At 43.4% G+C, this 19,792-nt stretch overlaps 1 long non-coding RNA gene across 1 annotated transcript; it reads right to left on the bottom strand.

Moving 5' to 3' along the window:
• Positions 1-10,763: 10,763 nt before the first annotated feature.
• On the bottom strand, positions 10,764-14,175 carry LOC140605503 (uncharacterized). The gene is made up of 2 exons (XR_012008154.1): positions 13,658-14,175; positions 10,764-11,122 (listed from the first exon to the last, which is right to left on the bottom strand). It is a non-coding gene; the product is annotated as an uncharacterized lncRNA (long non-coding RNA).
• Positions 14,176-19,792: the final 5,617 nt, after the last annotated feature.

A 19,792-nucleotide genomic window follows, 5' to 3' on the forward strand; every position in this document is an offset into this window, starting at 1 on the left:
TGCTCTGGAAAGGACCTTGCATGGAAGCTTTCCTCAAGGGTTCAGGACACGCCTTCTGTGTAGTTCCGCAGGGAACCAGAGGGACCCAGGACCAGTGGGGAGGCCCTTTGGCATTAAATTACTGGATTGGCCCGCTTTTTAAGCTTCATTTGTGCAATGGCACTGGGGGTTGTGTCGTCTTTCTAACCAGTGATCTACTTTAGAATGTGCCACCCATGGGGCGCCTGGGTGCTCAGTCAGTTAAGCGTCTACCTTTGGCTCAGGTCATGATCCCAGGGGCCTGGGATGGAGCCCCATTTCTGGCTACCTCCTCAGTGAGGAGCCTGCTTCTCTTTCTGCCCATCCCTGCTCATGCTCTCTCTCTCTCTCTCTCTCAATCTCTCTCTCTCTCTCTTTCTCAAATAAATAAATAAAATCTCTAAAAAAAAAATAGAATACAACACCTATTCACTTCACCAATAGGAATTTTTCTAGCACCCCTGGATAATAATACCTTATAATCTCTTTAAAGTAAAGTGATATACTATGATTTAAATGCTAAGGAACTGCCTCTGCAGGTATTCATTCTTGATTAGGGCACTTCCTCTGTCAGCCACTCCTGATTTATCCTCAAATATTCCCTCGCTAGGTGCTCCCATGGTATAGATGAGAGGTGTCTTGTCCAAGTATCACACTGTTTCTACTGTTTGTAAATTACTCTACAAGCCACGTAGCAGTGATCAAGGGCAAGTTACTACTCCTCCCCAAGGCTCAGCTTCCTCACCTATAAAGTGGTGATGATAATACCCTCCAGGGGTTTGTTGTGAGGATTAAAGGAGATAATGTATGTAGAATAAACAAAAGTGTGTGTGTGTGTGTGTGTGTGTGTGTGTCACTAGCACATAGAGCTTCTAAACAGGAGTCCCCTCACACTTACCCTTTGAGGAATCCAAAGAATGGAAAGGGAGCAACTTGACAGGGTAGAAAAAGAAAGCAGAAGTACCAAATACAGGGAGTTATGGGTTATTGGGGGCGTTCCTTAAGTTTTAAAGAAAAGGAAGGCGGGACGCCTGTGTGGCTCAATGGTTGAGTGCCTGCTTTTAGCCCAGGGTGTGATCCTGGGGTCCCAGGATCAAGTCCCACATCAGGCTCCCTACATGGAGCCTGCCCCTCTCTCTCTCTCAGTGTGTCTGTCATGAATAAATAAATAAATATTTTTTAAAAAAGAAAGAAAGAAAAGGAAGGCAAGGCAAAGTCACACTGTCACCCTTCTTTCAGAAATGTGCCCTTGTAGAAAATAACATGAAAAGACAAATTTGCAGGGATGTCTGGGTGGCCCCAGGGGTTGAGCATTTGCCTTTGGCTCAGGTCGTGATCCCGGGGTCCTGGGATCGAGTCCCTCATTGGGTTCCCTGCAGGGAACCTGCTTCTCCCTCTGCCTGTGTCTCTGCCTCTCTGTGTCTCTCATGGATGAATACATAAATACAATCTTAAACAGAGAGAGAGAGAGAAAATTTGCAGAAGGGAGAGACCAAAAGTTTTCCTTGAACATGCTTTCCTAAGAGTTTTTCATCTGGAGATGCCCATGACCTCAGATTCACCCAGGGTGCTATTACCTATAAAAGATCTTATTCGTTGAGAGGTACCCTCAGGAGAGAAAGCACTGTCCCGTCTGGAGAAGAAGCCATGTCTACTACCCCCTGATGGGATGGTGGGTGCAGTCCAGCTTACAACCTCAAATGCACAGAATGTCCAGTGGGGGTGACTAAAATAGTAAAGGGGTTGTGGGAACAGACCAGCTGAGAGAACTAGAACCCAGACAAGGGGAAAGCAGAAACTGGGGGGACACAGGGTGTCCAGGTGTCATGGGTGGGTGCAGAACTGCAGAGTCAGGGACTAAGTAGCACCTTCAGAATGGCCAGTCCTCCTTGCTTGTAGCAGGTGCCTGAGGCTCAAGTGGTGAAGGTGGTCCTTCCGAAATTAGCAAAAGGATCATCATCTTATTCAAGCAAAATAACACACTGGGACCTGGGACTTGGGTCACTTACCTCAACATCAGTGGACGCTCTGTTAACTGGCCCCTAAACCAGCCATGAACCTATAATCCATTCTCAGTGACTCAGGGTAAAAGATAAAAGATCCAAGTATTTCAGAGCAGACCAAATATATGTTGAGTGCTAGATATTCAGTGGATTATTAAGGATGGTTGGAAACATTTGGAACTATTACCCTTGGGGCCACCCAACAAGTTGGCCTTTGGGTCATTATGAAATGTCTTTACTCCTAATACTTATAAACAAAATATCAAACTTCTGCTCTTGGATGCATCACGAGTCTGCATCTCGTCTTACGTGGTGTCACTATGACTCCCCGAAAGATGTCAGAACACGTTAGATTCACAACTCAGCTCCGCCACCTGTTAGGCTGTGTAACCTCCGGTAAGGCTCTTAACTTCTCTGAGCTTCAGGCTCTTCCTGTAAAAATAAGGGTAATAAAACTTAGATCACAAGATTGGAGGCTGTGGTGGTGGGAATGGTTGGTTTTCATAAACTGCTCGTTGAAGTTTGTTAAAAAAAAAAAAAAGCTGATTCTTAAATTTTGATAAGAAAAAGTCAAGATAGTGTCAGCCAGCTGGATAAGGCCTTGGGTCAGGACAGTCATTTTAGGAGGAAGCTGTGTTTCCAGGTGGTATGTGTGGGAACAGGAATGGAAATAGCAGGAGAGGAAGTGAGGAGTAATAACAACTGGAGCCTCAGACCCCTGCCGGCTCCTCCTCCCTCTCCCCCACCTGCCCCCCCCGCCCCAAGAGAGGTGAAGGCCTTTCTGTTGCCCTGTCCCTGAGCAACAAAGTGTTGAGAAGCCCCTGAGCACCACCCAAGCCTTTAATACCACAGCTCCAGGGCTCTGGCCAGACCCAGGCCAACTGCATCTCCCTTGCTTGCTTCAGAAAGAGAATCTTCCCTCTTGCAAGGGGTTTGGAAGGCAATCCCCTTTCCTTCTTTACCTTCTTGCCTATGGAAGCCTGGATGAATCTTTTTTTTTTTTTTTAAGATTTTATTTACTCATTCATGAGAGACACACAGAGAGAGGCAGAGACACAGGCAGAGGGAGAAGCAGGCTCCCTGCAGGGAGCCCGACGCAGGACTCGATCCCGGGACCCCGGGATCACGCTCTGAGCCAAAGGCAGACGCTCACCCGCTGAGCCACGCAGGTGCCCCACCTGGATGAGCCTTTAAGTCTCACGCTGTGAACCGATGGAGCTAATAGTCTCGCACTCGCACCCAGACGCACCGACAGGGGCCCAGACCAGTCTTCTTTCCCGTCCCTCCTGCCCTCTTTCTTGTTGACCTGGAGCTTCAGAGGCACCTACTGCCGGGTCTACACTCCACCCGGACACTCAGGTCTGCCTCTGGCTTTGCTCCTGTCGCTTCCTTCTTCTCTCTCGTCGTCTTTCCGCTCGGTGCTCCCTCCCGGCCCTGGTCCTTCAGCGGCTCCGGGGCTCCGAGGGCTTTAATCCTCCTGCCCAGGCCTTTGCCTGGGGAAATAGCGGAAACCATGGCATGCGGCCACCAGGGAGAGTCTGAATTTAACCTGCTGGGGGTGGAGAGGCAGCAAAGGGAGATGATGTCCTCAGAAAATGTCACAAGGCAGAGGTTCTCCTTTGCTGTTTGTCTGACCTCAAGTAAGGCTTTGTTTTATCTGGAAACCAGAGGTTACCTTCAGAGTCTCTTTTATTACCCTGAACTTGGCCTCAGGAAATCTCCAAATTCAGATGGGTGTATTTGAGGTGGGAGCAGGGGAGGGTTATTATATTTTTCCTTACATGTGGTTTCTCTCTCTCTCTCTTTGTAAAGATTTTATTTATTTGTTCATGACAGAAACAGAGAGAGAAGCAGAGACACAGGCAGAGGGAGAAGCAGGCTCCACGCAGGGAGCCGGACGTGGGACTCGACCCTGGGTCTCCAGGATCACACCCCGGGCTGAAGGCCGCGCTAAACCACTGGGCCACCCGGGCTGCCCTGGTTTCTCTCTCTTATTTGGTGTTTGCATCTTCCTCTGAGGAGTGACCAAAATCACAAATCTTCAAGTCTGTTCCATTAAGCGGCTGGGGACAGAAACAGAATCCTGGGAGCTTCCTTCCTGCCAGGCATCAGGGGGCGGCTCGAGCTGCATAGGGCACCCTGGCACACGACATCCTGTGAGCTGGCTGGAATGGCATGTGTGCTTCGGAGCACAGACGTCAGGGCTCCCACTGAGTCTTGGGGCGGAAGCCCAGGCCTTGCTTCCTTATAAATGAAAATTGATTATGTGTGAAAGTGTTTCATTATAAAAATTTCAGATAATGAAGACATTCTGCATATAAAGAAAGATCCCAGGACCCACCCCTAATGACCATTTACATGTCAGTGTGATTTCTTCCAGCCTTTTCTTTACCAATATAGTATAGAAATAATTTTGGGGGAAACACTAAATCACACATGCATGTGCCTGTGTTTTTTAAACCAAAGCATGGTGGGATCCCTGAGTGGCTCAGCGGTTTAGCACCTGCCTTCGGCCCAGGATGTGAATCTGGAGTTCTGGGATCGAGTTCCACATCAGGCTTCCCCCATGGAGCCTGCTTCTCCCTCTGCCTCTCTCTCTCTCTGTCTGTCTCTCATGAATAGATAAATTAAAAAAAAAAATGCTCTTAAACCAAAGCGTGGAATCATACTATCAATGCCATGTGCAACTTGCTTTTTAAAATTATCATGCATGCTGTAGACATCTAACCAGGTCGAATGCAAAATCACAATGTTGTTTTTACAATTTTTAAAAAAGATTTTATTTATTTATTCATGAGAGACACAGAGAAAGGCAGAGACACAAGCAGAGGGAGAAGCAGGCTCCCTGTGGGGAGCCTGATGTGGGACTTGATCCCAGGACCCCAGGATCACAACCTGAGCCGAAGGCAGGTGCTCAACCACTGAGCCATCCAGGTGCCCCTCCAATGTTTTAATTTTTTCTTAATTTTATTTTTTTTTAATGTTTTGGGGGATTCCTGGGTGGCTCAACGGTCCCTCATCAGGCTCCCGGCATGGAGCCTGCTTCTCCCTCCTCCTGTGTCTCTGCCTCTCTCTCTCTCTCTGTCTATCATAAATAAATAAATCTTAAAAAAAAAAGAAATTGCTAAAAAAAATGTTTTAAAATAGCTCCATAGTATTCTGTTCTACGGATATATCACAGTTTATTTAACTTATGCCCTATTGATAGTTTCTTTCTCTCTCTGTCTTTTTTTTTACTATTATAAATAATGCTAAGATGCAAACACTCACACATATCTATTTATCCAGTTATTTCTTGGAACAAATTCCTGGAAGTGGAACTCCTGGGCTCACCACCACTCTCTGGGCCGTCCCTCTACCTCATCCCTTCCCATCATCTGTTTTCACAAATTTCACAATCCCTTTTGGAGCACTTTGTGTTTGCATTTATTTCCCAATGAATTCAGGGGCCTATTATATTGAGAGTAAAACAAAGGACAAAGAGAAGCAAATGTTTCTTTCCTCCCTTGTCTGTATTTCAACACTTGTCTTCCTGAAGACCCTGTAGATGCTGTCACGCAGCTGGGACTTAATTACCTATGCTCGGAGTGGAGGAGGCTGTGGGTCTCACATAGGCCATCAGGCTCTCCGACACTGGGCTTCTTTTCCCCAACATAACCCTCCCCCTGCAACACGCACAGTGCTTTCCAGGACCTGTGATGTGATTTGCTTGTGCAACATTGTGATCTGAACTTTTTTTTTTTAAGATTTTATTTATTTTAGAGAGAGAGAGAGAGAGAAAACAAGAGGAGGGTGGAGGGGGCAGAGGAAGAGGGAGAAGCAGACTCCCGGCTGAGCTGGGACCCTACTTGGAGCTCCCATCCCAGGACCCTGGGATCATGACGTGAGCTAAAGGCAGACACTTAACCGACTGAGCCACCCAGGTGCCCCCTCTAATCTGAATTTTCTTCAAAGTCCAGGAACAAATAAACACCAGGTGTGGATCAACTTTTCTGATTTCCCAATTGTGAGTCAGGTGAACTCTCTGGCCTTGTCCTCCTCACCGTTCTGGTGGTCATTGTTCTGTCCCATGTCTTCAAACCTGTGGTGGGGAGACCTGAAAATTTGGGGCAGGACATGGTGGATGGGGGAAGGGTGGGAGGCACATTTGTGATCAGGGGAAGACCAGCCAGACCTTTTCCCTCTTGTTCCTGCTTCTCCTATCTACTTTCAACCTGATTTGGGGGGGGCGTTGCGGGTGTCAAGCCAGAGAGAGCACAGAGGGAAAAAGTCTTTTGATTTGATCCATTTTGCGGGTCTCTACCTCTGGTGTCTATCCCTCTGTAGGAACCCCAGTGATAACAGCTGTTATCCAGCCCACACTGTCAGCTGCTGAGCAGTCTGAGCAGCTGAGGCTGGGTGAGGGCCACACCTGTGTTTCTGGTGTCAGGAGGGAGTGAGGCAGAGGGGAGGAAGGGGGCAGGGAGAAAGGGGTGGCGGGCTAGGGGGTGAAGCTCCGCTCTGCTATTCCAAACCTCAAGAGTCAATATGGTCTTCACTAATTAAGCCGTGAATAAAAACCAAAGTGAGAAATAGGGATTGCTAATTATCAGATGCTAATCCAAGACCCATTTAGTCTTTTAGCATATCATAGTCCCAAGGCCCAAAGAGCATAACTAGAGAGATGTAGAATGTGTTTTCAAACGAAATGGAGTACGTTTGGTGCTTTATTAGTTAAAGACTCTGCTGGGCTTGATTGGATTTTGTCTAATAGTTTCTGCTCCCCACCCACCAACAGCTCCATGAGAGTCTGAGGCCTTTTCATTTTCATGCTTCTTGTCCTGAGTGGAATGCTATGCTGCGTGTCTGACCATCTTAGAACTCTGGCCCTGCCCTATGAGTCTGAGGGAACCCCGTGTGTATGAGTGTGTGTGCATGTGTGTGCGTGTGCACCCTTCTCTCTCTCTGTCTCATCAACCCCTTGTAAATTCCAAGGAAGCAGTCTGGCACTTTAACCTACCACAGGCCAGTTTTTTAATGTCACTTTTTAGAAGTTCTAGAAGCTTCTGAGTCTGTTTCATAATGCCTGCATCTTTTTCGTAATGCCTAACACTGAAGGAAGCTGAAGTCTTCCTTTCTAAGCCTGCATTTTATACCTGGAAGGCTTTTCCTATGCTCTTGCCCTTGATACTCACCAAGAAAGCTTCGAGGGACTTTTAGAATTGGTTCAACTGTGTGCTTTAGGTCTCCTGGTAAGTGACTTACAAGGAAACAGGATTTAACAAACACAAGGAAAGTGTTTTACAAACAATTTGCCAGATGGCTCTTCTCTGCTTGTCATATTAGCTTGGTTTTGTGACTTATGAGTAAATTTCCCTGTACAATTCCCACCGGAGCTACAGAGTTAGCGAGAGTGTGTCAGAGGAATAGCTAAATAAATCCTAGGCAAAGGGGAGTTTTCAATCATAAAACTTCTTGGTGACTTTAATCACATGGAGGAACCTCACAGGGCTTTGAAGGATAGCATTTATGAAATAGCCCACAAAGCCTGTGTAGGAGGCAGGACTGACTTGCCACCACAAAACCGAAAGGAATCCAATTTGAACACAACTTGTGGTTAAATCTCTCTCCTTGACTTGGAATAATTGTACTTTTTTCAACATTGGGATTAGATGTACCAAAATAGTATGTATGACACTGGCTCTTCTCGGGCTGCATGGATCACAACCAGAAATAGGAAAATGCCAAACGTTTCTCAAGACTAAATATTTTCTTCATTTTCCATACAGAAAGGTTGGGAATGGCTTTTCTGCTTGTTTAAGGCAGATGGGTTTTAATGGCTACTATCATCTGATGAAGAAAAATGGAGAGAATGTTGTCATGGGGCTAATACTTTTCCTCTTGGGTTCCTCTTCGGAATGTCTTCCCAACTGGGTTCTTTATGCCTCATCCTCTTCATATTCTTCTATTTCCACCTTCCATATAACATTTGTATCTTATTTCCCCTAATAATTTTAAACTCTTTGAGGGCAGGGTTTAGAGTTGATTTCTTTCTACAGAGCCTGCATAACTTGGCATAGGAGTGAGAATGCAATACTCTGAGCCAAATTCAGCATTTACCTATATAACAAAATTTCCATAGAATCAAAAGCAAAGAGAAAAAAAGCTCACGAGAGAATGAATTATAAATAAGAATACTAATTTATGGGGCGCCTGGGTGGCTCAGTTGATTAAGCATCTGGTTTCAGCCCCGGTTGGTCATGGTCTCTGATCGAGCATGGAAAGCCTGGGTCAGGTTCCCCACTCACTGGGGAGTCTGCTTCTCCTTTCCTTCTCCCTCTGCCCCTCCCCCCACTCATGCAGATTCTCTCTCTAAAAGAAATAAATAAATCTTAAAAAAAATAAGAATACCAGTTCATGATAAGGGATTATGCTGATGAAGGTCGGCAACTATTTCTGGTTCTTCCCACTTCAGGTCACATTTTCAGATTGTAATTCCTTGCCCCACTTGTGGTTAGGTGAAGCCATGTGACTGGTTCTGGACATGCAGTAGTGAATAAAAATGATATGCGTCACTTCTGGGCTAGAGCTGTGACCAACCATGCCGATTTGCCTGAGACTAAGACGTTTCCCAGGATGTGGGGCTTACAGTGGTAAACCTGGACAGTCTCTGGAAAACCGGGCCAGTTGTCACTTTCAATGGAGCATTTAATTGCTAGTTCAAGACCCTCCACAGTCATCTTTTTTTCCCTGTGGCAGTGACTGATAGCATTTATCTAGGAAGTTCTCCATCTGTTTGGATCCTTGACTCACACAATGAGCAGAACCCCCTGTAAGCCCATGATGGGCACGTGAGTGATAACAATAAGTAAAACATTGTTCTTATACAGCACTTAGATTGGGGAGTTTCTGGTCTTGCAGCATAACCTGGCTTAAACTTACTGATACATGGATACAAACAACAGTTGAGTTCATATGTGCTTCTTTTTTTTCCTTCTAAATTAGCAAATTTTCTCTCATCCTCATTTCAGGGCAGTGATTTTATTCATTAGTTTAACGAATACTTGTTAATGCCCATTCAGTGTTAAACTAATAATTTTATTAGTTTAAAAATACTTAAAAATACACAAATACTTGTGTCTGCAAGGCACAAACAAAGCAGACAAGGTCCCCAACCTACTGGAATGTATATTTCTATTAATTGGGTCAGGGCTAGCTATAATAATAAAGATGTAGTGATAGTTCAGTGGTTAAAGAAGATAGAAGTTTATTTTTCTCTCACAAATAGTCCAAAGGAACATTCCAGTCTGGCAGACAGCTCTCCTCTACATAAACTAGCAAGGACCAAGTTTCCTTCCTCTAGTCCTTTGTACCATCAACCAGGGTCTTACAATTGCTACAAGGGTGAAGCTTGGATGGTGGGCAGGTTTGCTGGAAGGAAGGAACAAAAGAATACAGAAGAGACACAGCCACTTTTTCAGGCTCAAACCTAGCAGTGACACATACCATTTCCATTCACATTCATTTGATGGAGAACTCAGTCATGGAGAGCTCCTGACTGCAAAGGAGTCTGGGAAATATGGTCGGCTATGTGCCCAGAAATAAGGATGAAATAGATTTTGGTGGGCAGATAGCGGCCTCAATTATAACATTCTAATTGGAGATATAAGAATGTATTACTTCTTTGCACACAAACCTCTTCTCATCACTGTGTCTTCCTGCCACTGGATGAGGATAAAAAGAGGAAAAAAAGGCATCATCTCTACCCTAAGGATTTTACCTCCAAGTAGAAGAAATACTCTCTATGTATGACGGGCACATAGCTATATTTTAGGACAGTGTTATCCATGGTGACAATGGTGCAAGTACAATATACACAGGCAGTTCAAAGGACAAAGGGTGATAATATGCTGCCATGTCCCCGAGAGATAATAATAGCCTGGGCTCCCCTCTGTGCAGTATCAACTCTTCTCTATTGATATTTATGCCTCGCAACACCCTCTATGGAATGTTAATCAACTCACCTCTATTTTATCTCTTCTAAAAAATGAATCTTCCTTATTGTCCCTCATGGAACATTTAATGCCTTTATAATGGCATTCGTAGAGTGAATATATAATTTATTGCCCAAGCAAGGATGGGTAAAGGAGGTTTCCCTAAACTGGCATAATCTGTGATGATGTCAGGCCAACTGGGATGTATGGCTGCCCTATATCCATTAATTCCCCTCTCCCGACAGCTCGCATCCCCAGTCAAGAAGTCCTTCTCTTCTCTATCCACCTGCTTTGCCTTCTCAGCAACTGTCCTCCAGGTGCCTGACACCTTGCATAGATTCTTCTCAATTTAGATAAAAAAAAATACTATTTACTAGACCCAGATGTCTTGGGTCTGGGGTTTGTATTCTCCTTTTTTCTTCATTTCCTCAATGTTGAGATATTGGGGGTAGAATTACTTTTGGTCCAGTAGCCCTTGTTTTATTCAATGTGGTGGTACCTTGTATTAACAGCTTAAGTTACTTCAATTTACTTTCCCTCCTCAGAATAAACAGGGTACTGCCTCCTTTTAGGAAAATCTATCACACAAATGCAAGGCATCCTATTTATTAATTTTTTAAAGGTTATTGTTACTTGGTAGGGGTGGGGTGGGAATGGAATGGTAAGAGGGGAGGGGGGAAAAGGGGAAAAGCCGTGGGAGTACAGTACGTGTTCTCATAGTCTCCTTTTAGGAACACACTGGAGGAATTTACAGAACATATCAAGCAAGTTGGATTTAAGCCAATCTACATGGCTCTATCTTTATTTTGGTGGGAAAGTGTTCGTTTCGAACACAAGTGCCTTATATGCTGACATTTCTCACTGCTGTGGGATATAAGAAATGTGCCTAGTTTGTGATGTAAAAAAAATTCCAAATTCTGTGACCTTGGGCCCTTTCACACAATGATCTAGAAAAGAGTGGTTGGGCACTCTCGAGTCCTCTGAAGTCACTTGCTGGGTCCTTGAGCAACTGGGATATTCTCTTCTTGTCTGGGGAGCTGGAAGTAGATGTGGGTGGAATCTCCATTTTTCACATGGGACCAAGAGGATTTTGAAAACTCCTTGCAAAGCTTCCCAGACCATTTGAGACTAGAAAACAAACAACACATTTTAAGACATCTTTTTATTGTTCGGAGTTTTCTTAAAGATAGCTCACCTGTGATCTAGGTTGAATCCTAAATGATAAAATCCATTCCTTTTGGACAATGTGTTGTTTGCTCATTCATATGAGGTGGGTCGTGGGGGTGGCAAGGATGGAACTAGATGGAGCCCATGACAGCAGTTGTTAATTTTCTGGCTCCTGAAAAGTCAAGAGCTCTAGAATTTGGAAAAATAGAATATAAGAATTTGGCTAACTATGGCTAACCATGTCTGAAATAAAAAGAAAACTTAACTGGCTCTCAGTTATTGCTACGAAATCATACTAAAGCTGGTGGAGACATTTGAAATTCATAGATATTTTAAAAGCCAATTTCACTCAACCCTTTGAATCTAATAAAGTGAACCAGACACAAGGAATTAAATGGATTTTTTTCTCTATTCCCAACGGATGAGAACAAGTGTCAAAGACTGGCAACAGCAGAAAGGGACAGGAAACTATGAGCAATGTTGACTCACCTACGAGCCAGGCATTCTCCTTTCCACAGTATGTGAACAATGGTAACAGATAATGTTGACTCAGTGTGCACCATGCCTCCTGCGTCGGGCTAACTTTTTAATACCTTTTCATCTAACTCTCATAAAAACCTCCATTGAAGAAGGTATTATTATCCTGATTTCATAGATGAGGAAATAGAGACTTAAGAGAATAAAAATGTAGCCTGAAGTCCCAATTAAATAATTGGCAGCACCAGTAATGGGATTCTAGTCTGGTTGGCTCCACAGCCCTGCTTTTAATTGCAATACTCTATCACAATGCCATGTGAAGGAAAGTGGGCCTAATGTGCTCATGGTGTGAATAAGTTGAGTACATATTGAGGCACCGTACCTCTAAATAGTGTTCAACACTATACCTTCCAACCTTCTCTTTGTGGCATCTTGGGATTTATTTCACTTTATTGTAGCCCTCCAAAGGGAGTTTAACTTAAGGAATAAAATAAAGTAAACACATGGAATTTTATTTCTTCGAAGGGAGTGTTGGGTGGATGGCAAAGGGGTGGCAAAGGGGTGTCACTGACCTTACAGGGTCAGAACGTTTCTATCATCAGATAGTCCACCTCTTTTCTGGAAAAGCTCAACCTAGTCCATCCAGATTAGGAAAAACCCAGATATTTTCTGAAGGGATCCTAGAGAACCTTCCCCACATTTGCAGGAATCAGATATTTGATGATCCCAAGAGAGAGAGAAAAAAAATGCCTTATTTGTTGAAAGACTTTAAGTGGAAAATATTCAAACATCAAGCTATGGGTTTGGGTTTGGCAGATTTTTTTAAAAGGGATTTCTCCCTCTGGGCCAATTCTACACTGTGGTTTTGTCAGATATGACCAAAAAGTGGTCTTGTATCTTAAATCTACTTCCTCTAGGCAGGGAAAGTACTCGAGGTAGTTAATTCTGATTGTGGGAATCAGTGTAATTTTATTTAAAAAATATTTTTTCATTATCTTCTACATCTGGTATGTGTTACCTGTACAATGATCAAAATAGAAATATTAAAGGTTTACATATTCTTGAGTCTCAAAACTATAACCTCTTTACCCCACCATGTATTGGAAGTGGGGTATGTATGTGTGTGTGTCTGATTGTGAGACCTCTTACTGTGACTTTCATCTAGAAGTGCTTCATTTGCTGATAGGTTCAATTCCCTGTAACATTATACTCATTACTTTTCAGATAGGAACCACCATTTCTTTAAACCCATTAGTTAAGAAGCTTTCTGTTTTCTATGTATTTTATTGATGTATAGCTTAAATAGGTAATATACCCACCTCATTCAACATTAAGAAGGTGCAAGAAGTTCCCTCCCGGAAGCAAACAAAGTTATGTTTCTGTGGATTTTTCCAGAGATCTTTTTTTGTTTATATAAGCAAAAACACATGTGCATATGCACATGCACACAGACAAGCGTTTACTGCCTCTGTTCGGCGTCATTTGTTTTGGGCTGAATTTACAACAAAACAAAAACTGGAAATAAAGTGTGTTTTTGGTTGCTCTGCTCTGGACTGACCTACCTCCCCTGTACTTTTTCTTCTTTGGGATTGAGATTCAGACTCTAATCTGTCTTCCCTCTTCTAGCTGAGCGAGAAAGTGCCACTTCTATCTATCTCTGATCCCAAGCACCTGTTTCTTCTTGCCTTAAAAAAAAATTTACTATCAGATAATAGAATGGCACTTTCAAGCAAGAAGCAAAAAGGAGAAGAAATGGGGAGAAAAGAAGAGAAGAGAGGAGAAAAGAGGAGAGGAGAGAAGGGGGTTGCAGCAGGCCACTACTGCCTCTGGAAAGCTATGCCCAAGCACCTCCAAGCTGTGCTCTGTCCAGCTCCCAGACTGTGGACAGCAAGTGTCTGTCAAAGGGATGACATTGTGGCCTCTGACAGTGCAATGCCCCCGTCACTCCTACATCTGTTGAGATTCACCAAGAATCCCTCCTTCACACCCCTGGCCCACTGCCCAACACACCCCTGATACCTGTGCACCTGTGAACAGTCTCCTCATTTCGCACTGTGGAGAGGTGGTTGGTCACAGTGAAAAGGAATCTGAAGTGACAAATGGTTGCTGAGCTTTAGGCCAGTTATTAATTTGCACTATTATTAGTGGCGGCAGGAATCAAAAGCGTATCGCTTTTTTCCCCAAAACGTAATTTAGCCTCCTCTCCCACTGTATTTCAGTTTTAGTCAGAATTAAATGCTGCTCCTCCTACCAGGTTTCCAAGCACGCTGAATCACAGACTTCTGGAGGAGAAAGGGACGCTGGCGACAATGTGGTCTGGTCCTCAGTGGCCCAGCCCCCGCCTCTCTCATTGATCTGATTGGAGACGTTGGTGCTTCAATACCACTATCAGGAAATGCACTTTGTTTTCCTGAAAGAAAAAGTCCCCTGGACAAGGTCATCTCTTTCTGATGGTGTTTGTCAGAAAGCTTCAAATATGGTGACTCATAGTCACAGGCCGAGATAAACCTACTCGCTATCATTTATTAAAAACTGAGCTCCCACCACCTGGGTAGGCTGACTGCCTCCTGTAAATCACATCTCTGGAGCTGAGCAGGATGAAATCATTTTTTAATGACACAGTCTCTAGATAGCCCAGGCTTGCTTTTGTTGTGGTTTTGTCTCTTTTGGTTCACGACAGGACCTTTGCTCATATTTTAACCCTCAAATGAGGTACAGAACCATTGGCTAGTGAGAAAAATTTGCATTTCTTCCCTTTCCTGCCAGAAATGGCCTGGGTTCCATGGGATAAAGGGCTGGATGAATGGCAGGTGGAAGAGCTTGCAGAGTGGAGGCGGGGAGTGTGGCTGACATAGCCTATGTCATAGGCTGACATAGGCCACTTAGGCAACCTGCTTTTCTTCTGCTCTGGTCATTAGCCTTGGTGAATGGAGTGTTCCAGACTGACCAGCTACCAATCTCCAGGAGAAATCCCCTTACCAGATCTGGCCTTGTGGCTGGAGTGTCACATGTAGGTATTCTGATTAGGCAGAGATGGGCACAATTATTATACTCAAACTCCCAAGAGGAGATGGTCAATTTAGAATAAGAAATATAACCACAAAGGGATCAGAGGATAGTTCACTCACTGGGCAGGTCATTTTCTCTCTGTAGACTTGCCAATTATAACTGTATTTTATTTTATTTTATTTTATTTTATTTTATTTTATTTTATTTTATTTTAAGATTTTATTTATTTATTCACGAGAGACACAGAAAGAGGCAGAGACATAGGCAGAGGGAGAAGTGGATTTGATCCTAGGACCCCGGGATCTCGACTGGAGTGAAAGGCAGACGCTCAACCACTGAGCCACCCAGGTACCCTGCCAGTTATAATTTTAGAAAAGGCCTTGGTGTAGCTAGAATCAGAGGGAAAGAAATAAATTTTGAATGCACATTCAATTTTATGTACCCTTTCATTGTTTTTGTCTGTGCATAGCAGACTTGCTCAAGTAAAATGAAACAAAACAAAACAGGTTTTCAGATTATCTGCTATTCTTATTTACTACTTATTTTTATTCCTGGAAAATAATAATAAACATGCACTTGCTAAAAAATTCAAATAAAAAAGGAGGATGCAGTGAAAACAGTCATCTCCTACCCAATGTTTGAAGTTCTCCAATCCCTGCCAATATTTGTGTTTCCTTTTTGAGATATTCTATATATGTAGGGACATACCTGTTTGTGCATTTCTTTCACTCATATTTTATGTGAACTTCTAGTACTCTAAACACACCATGATATGCCTTGTTTTTTTCACTTAACATTATACTTTCGATATCTTTCCAAGATATCTGATTTTTTCCCATTATATGGACATACCATAATCAACCAGGCTCAGTGGATTTCTTCCTGGACACTGACAAACACTGGCAAAGTCTGATCCTTCTTCTTCTTCTTCTTTTTTTTTAACTGTCTCATCTTCACCCCCTTCCCCCAAAGTTTTCATGATTACTAATACCCTTCCGTCCGAGCACAATGTAGTTAATCTTTTACGTTTTGGCTTTCCCAAAGCTTTTCAGCCGTATCTTTACAGAAAATGGTACTACTTTTAGGGATATATAGTATAGAGATGCAGTGTGTGTGTGTATGTATGTGAGTGTGTACACATATCAAACTTGTTTAAATTTTGGGAGAAGGAGGTTTGTATTTCAGCAATGTAAGTAACATAAAAAGGAATATTGGACATTTGTTAGTTTATTTTTAAGTAATCTCTACACCCAGTGTGAGGCTTGAACTCAACAACCTTAAGATCAAGAGTCACATGCTCCACCCACTAAGTCAGTCAGGTTCCCCCCAACACCCTCAAGAGTCCCACTGGCACGTTGCCACAAGAAATTCCTTACTGACCACATTTCTGCAAACTTCAACTTCATATGCCTTGCCCCCTTTCAGAGCCTTCTTTGTTTCTGATGGTGTATTATTAAAAGCTTATTATATCTACCCTAGCCCTATCAACTTCTAAACCTCCAAAAAGTTTAGAGCATGCATCTCTGAGTATTTAGCACCCTAACGAGTGGAGGTGGGATCTGAAGGGACTAGCAGGATACTATGATCTCTCAGTACCTCTTAGATACATGCTTGACTCTCAGAAGCCACGATACCAAAAGATAAAATCCATCAGAATAGGCTAACTGCTAACTTATTTGTTATTCGCTGTTTGTACCTGCTGTAACAAATAGATCCCCAAGTATGTAATGGCTCTAACACAGTCAAAATTCATGTCTTGCTCACATAACAAGTGGGTGATTGAATAGTTCAGTGGGATAACCCTCCTCCACATCATAATTCTGGGACCCTGGCTCCACTGGCTCTGCTCTAACATGTGGCTTCCAAGATTGACACTCTCATCGGTTGAAAGGAGAAAAAACAACAACAACAAAACCCAAAAAACGGAGGAGCACTGCATGGCAGGGTTTTATGGGCCAGACCTGGGAGTTGTGCATATCTTCCATTTGCTGGCCAGAGCTCAGTCACATGGCCCTCTAATTGTGAGGGAGCCTGGGAAATGTAGTCTCTGACTGGGAATCCATTTTTTAGCTTTATTTTATTATTTATTTATTTATTTATTTATTTATTTATTTATTTATTATTTTTGAGAGAGAGAGAGAGAGCTGGGAGTGGGGGACAGAGAGGGAGAGAGAGAATCCTAAGCAGGCTGCCGTATGGAGCCTGAAGTGGAGCTTGATCGTATGACCCCGAGATCACAACCTGCACAAAAATCCAGAGTTGTCCCTCAACCTACTGACCCAGGGACCCTGGGGCACCCACTTTTTTGCAACAACTGTACATCATGGAAGAAACTGTATGGGCTTTTGTTGGACACCTAGCTATCTTTCTTTATAATCATAATCATACTATTTTTACTGATAATTTTTGCACACATTATTTACAAGGCATTGTGAGATATACATATGTACTATCTAGTGCAATTCTCTGACAAACAGCTGTTTTATAGATATTATCATATTTTGTAGATATTATCGTATTTTATTGATGAAGAAACTGAAACTCAGAGCTTAAATTAGTTGCACAAAGTCAAACATGCAGTACATTTTAGAACGGATTCAAATCCTGGTCTACCTCATTCTAAAACCCTGTGCTCTTAATTTTTATGTTATGCTGCTTAGGAAGATCTGGCATTCTGAGGCTTTAATGGTCGAAACAAAAGACAGGGACTAACCCAAAGTTCCTCTTTATTTTTCTTATTTCTTTTCTAGCCGCACTGTGGAGAAGGCCTGCTGTTCTTAGCAATCTTGATGGTTTTCACATAATCCTCTTACCACTCCTACCTTCACTGTCCAGAATCTGAATTATTTTCATTCATCTTCAAGGATTCAATTACAATTTATATAAGGATGACTCCCAAATATTTATCTTCATTCATTTTCACTGGCTCCATAGGCGCCGCAAGTGCGACATGTCACCAGACCGAAAGCACCATCCTCACACCCTAAGACCTGCCCATTCCTCAGGCCTGTTAGTCAACAGCTCACTGGGTTGGATTAGCTCCCCAGGGTGTGAGGACTGAATTTGTTTTTCCATTGCTGCTCCAGTCCTAAAGATTAAGCAAATGTTTGGCTATTTTGCATGTTTTCTAGACGGTCCAAATGTCATCACTCTTGCTGGGAGGGTTGAGGGACTCTTTCGAGATGGCAAAGATGGTTATCTCAAGAAAACTTCCTCCATTTGCAGCTTCTTTTCTCAATTTCTATTTGACACGGAGGAAGCTGGGGAAGACTTCTAAATGATGCACATCCTTAGGCACTGGGGCCTGCCCTGAATCATGGACACCCACTCATGGGGTCACATTCATTCACACTGATGAAAATTATTGCACGCATACCTTCTCAAGTCCCTCTGGCCAACTGATTCTCTACAGACGCCATCTTTTCTCGCCTTGCCTCTCCCACCTTTGAGCTGACCCAAAGGCAGAAAAGATCCCCACATGTGACAGGTTCCCTTGGGCACAGATCCTCCCGAGAGCTTGTGATACTTGCTCTTAGCAAGCTTGGCCCATGGAAACACAGGGTCCACTCTGAGGTGGTTCTTCTCCGGGGAAGCCCAGGCTACTTGCTATGGATCCTGGAACTAGTTAGAGCAGCTCTGGAAGGTCGATTGGTCCCAATTACTAAATTAAAAAAGAAACACAAACACGAAGATGTCTTAGAATAAAGAATAATGTAAAAATGGCAACTGATAATCAGATCGTTTAAATTCTTATTTTCTGCTACCTTCTCATTCTTTGCCAAAAATATCTCCTTATGAAATATGAAAGGAAATATTTATAGCTGCTGTTTAGTTTCCTCTTCATATACCAGGCATTGTTGCTAATCTTCATAAAAACCTTGCAAGGTAGGGACTTCTGGGAGGCTCAGTGGTTGAGCATCTGCCTTCAGCCCAGGGAGTGATCCTGGGGTCTTGGGATCAAGTCTCACATCAAGTCCCCTCAGGGAGCCTGCTTCTCCCTCTGCCTGTGCCTCTACCTCTACTATCTCTCTGGGTTTCTCATGGATAAATAAGTAAAAAAAAAAAATCTTAAAAAAAAAAAAACCCTTGCAAGGTAGGTATTATGTGTATCTTACAGATGAAGGAACTGACTTCAGAGAGACTAACAAGCCAAGTTACTTAGATGAATAAAGTTTTTATTTCACCCATATTTTAATATCTATAGTCAAAGATCTAAGCAAATGACCTAGGCAAGTGCTTTCTGCACTTCTGTATCCCCAGAGTGAGTACAATTCCTAGTACAAAGTCAGAACTTGGTAAATAAAGGAATGAATGAAACTCTGAAATGATGAAAATGACATCTCCTCCACCGAGGGGTGGTATTAATTGAAATGGGACAGGTTACAGTGTGGTAACAAGCAAGCCCAAGGCTTTAGCAGTTCCTTAAAAAAAAAAAAAAAGGCTTCTATTTATTTATTCATGAGAGACACAGAGAGAAGCAGAGACACGGGCAGAGGGAGAAGCAGCTCTCCCGTAGGGAGCCCGATGTGAGACTCTATCCCAGGACCCTGGGATCATGACCTGAGCCAAAAGCAGACGTCTGCTCAACCACCGAGCCACCCAGGTGCCCTGGCTTTAGCAGTTCCAAACAACAAAGGTTTGTTTCTTATTCTCATTTTGCCTCCACTCACCACAGCTCTGGAAATGCCCAGGTTGATGGAACTGTTTCCATCTTGAATGTTGCCGGGTGCACTGTAATTCAATCATCCACATTGGAAGTGACACACAACTCTGTGCTCACAACTCATTGACCAGAAGTATCCGTGTGGCCCCAATGAACTACAAAGTACACTTCTATCATGTGACTGAAAGGAGGGTGGATCCGAAATTATTTGTTAAATAGCAGTAATGACATCCATAGGATATAGGAGTCCGTGATATGAATGATATAAACATGATTTTTGTCATAAGGCACAGTCAGTGGTTAAGTGGTGATAATTGGGCATAAAGAGGGCAGCCCGGGTGGCCCAGGGGTTTAGTGCCTCCTTCAGCCCAGGGCCTAATCCTGGCTAATCCAGGCTCCCTGCATGGAGCCTGCTTCTCCCTCTGCCTGTGTCTCTGCCTCTGTGTGTGTGTGTGTGTGTGTGTGTGTGTGTCTCAAGAATG

This window comes from Canis lupus, chromosome 15 (genome assembly GCF_048164855.1).
Source record: "Canis lupus baileyi chromosome 15, mCanLup2.hap1, whole genome shotgun sequence".
NCBI classification, from domain to species: domain Eukaryota; kingdom Metazoa; phylum Chordata; class Mammalia; order Carnivora; family Canidae; genus Canis; species Canis lupus.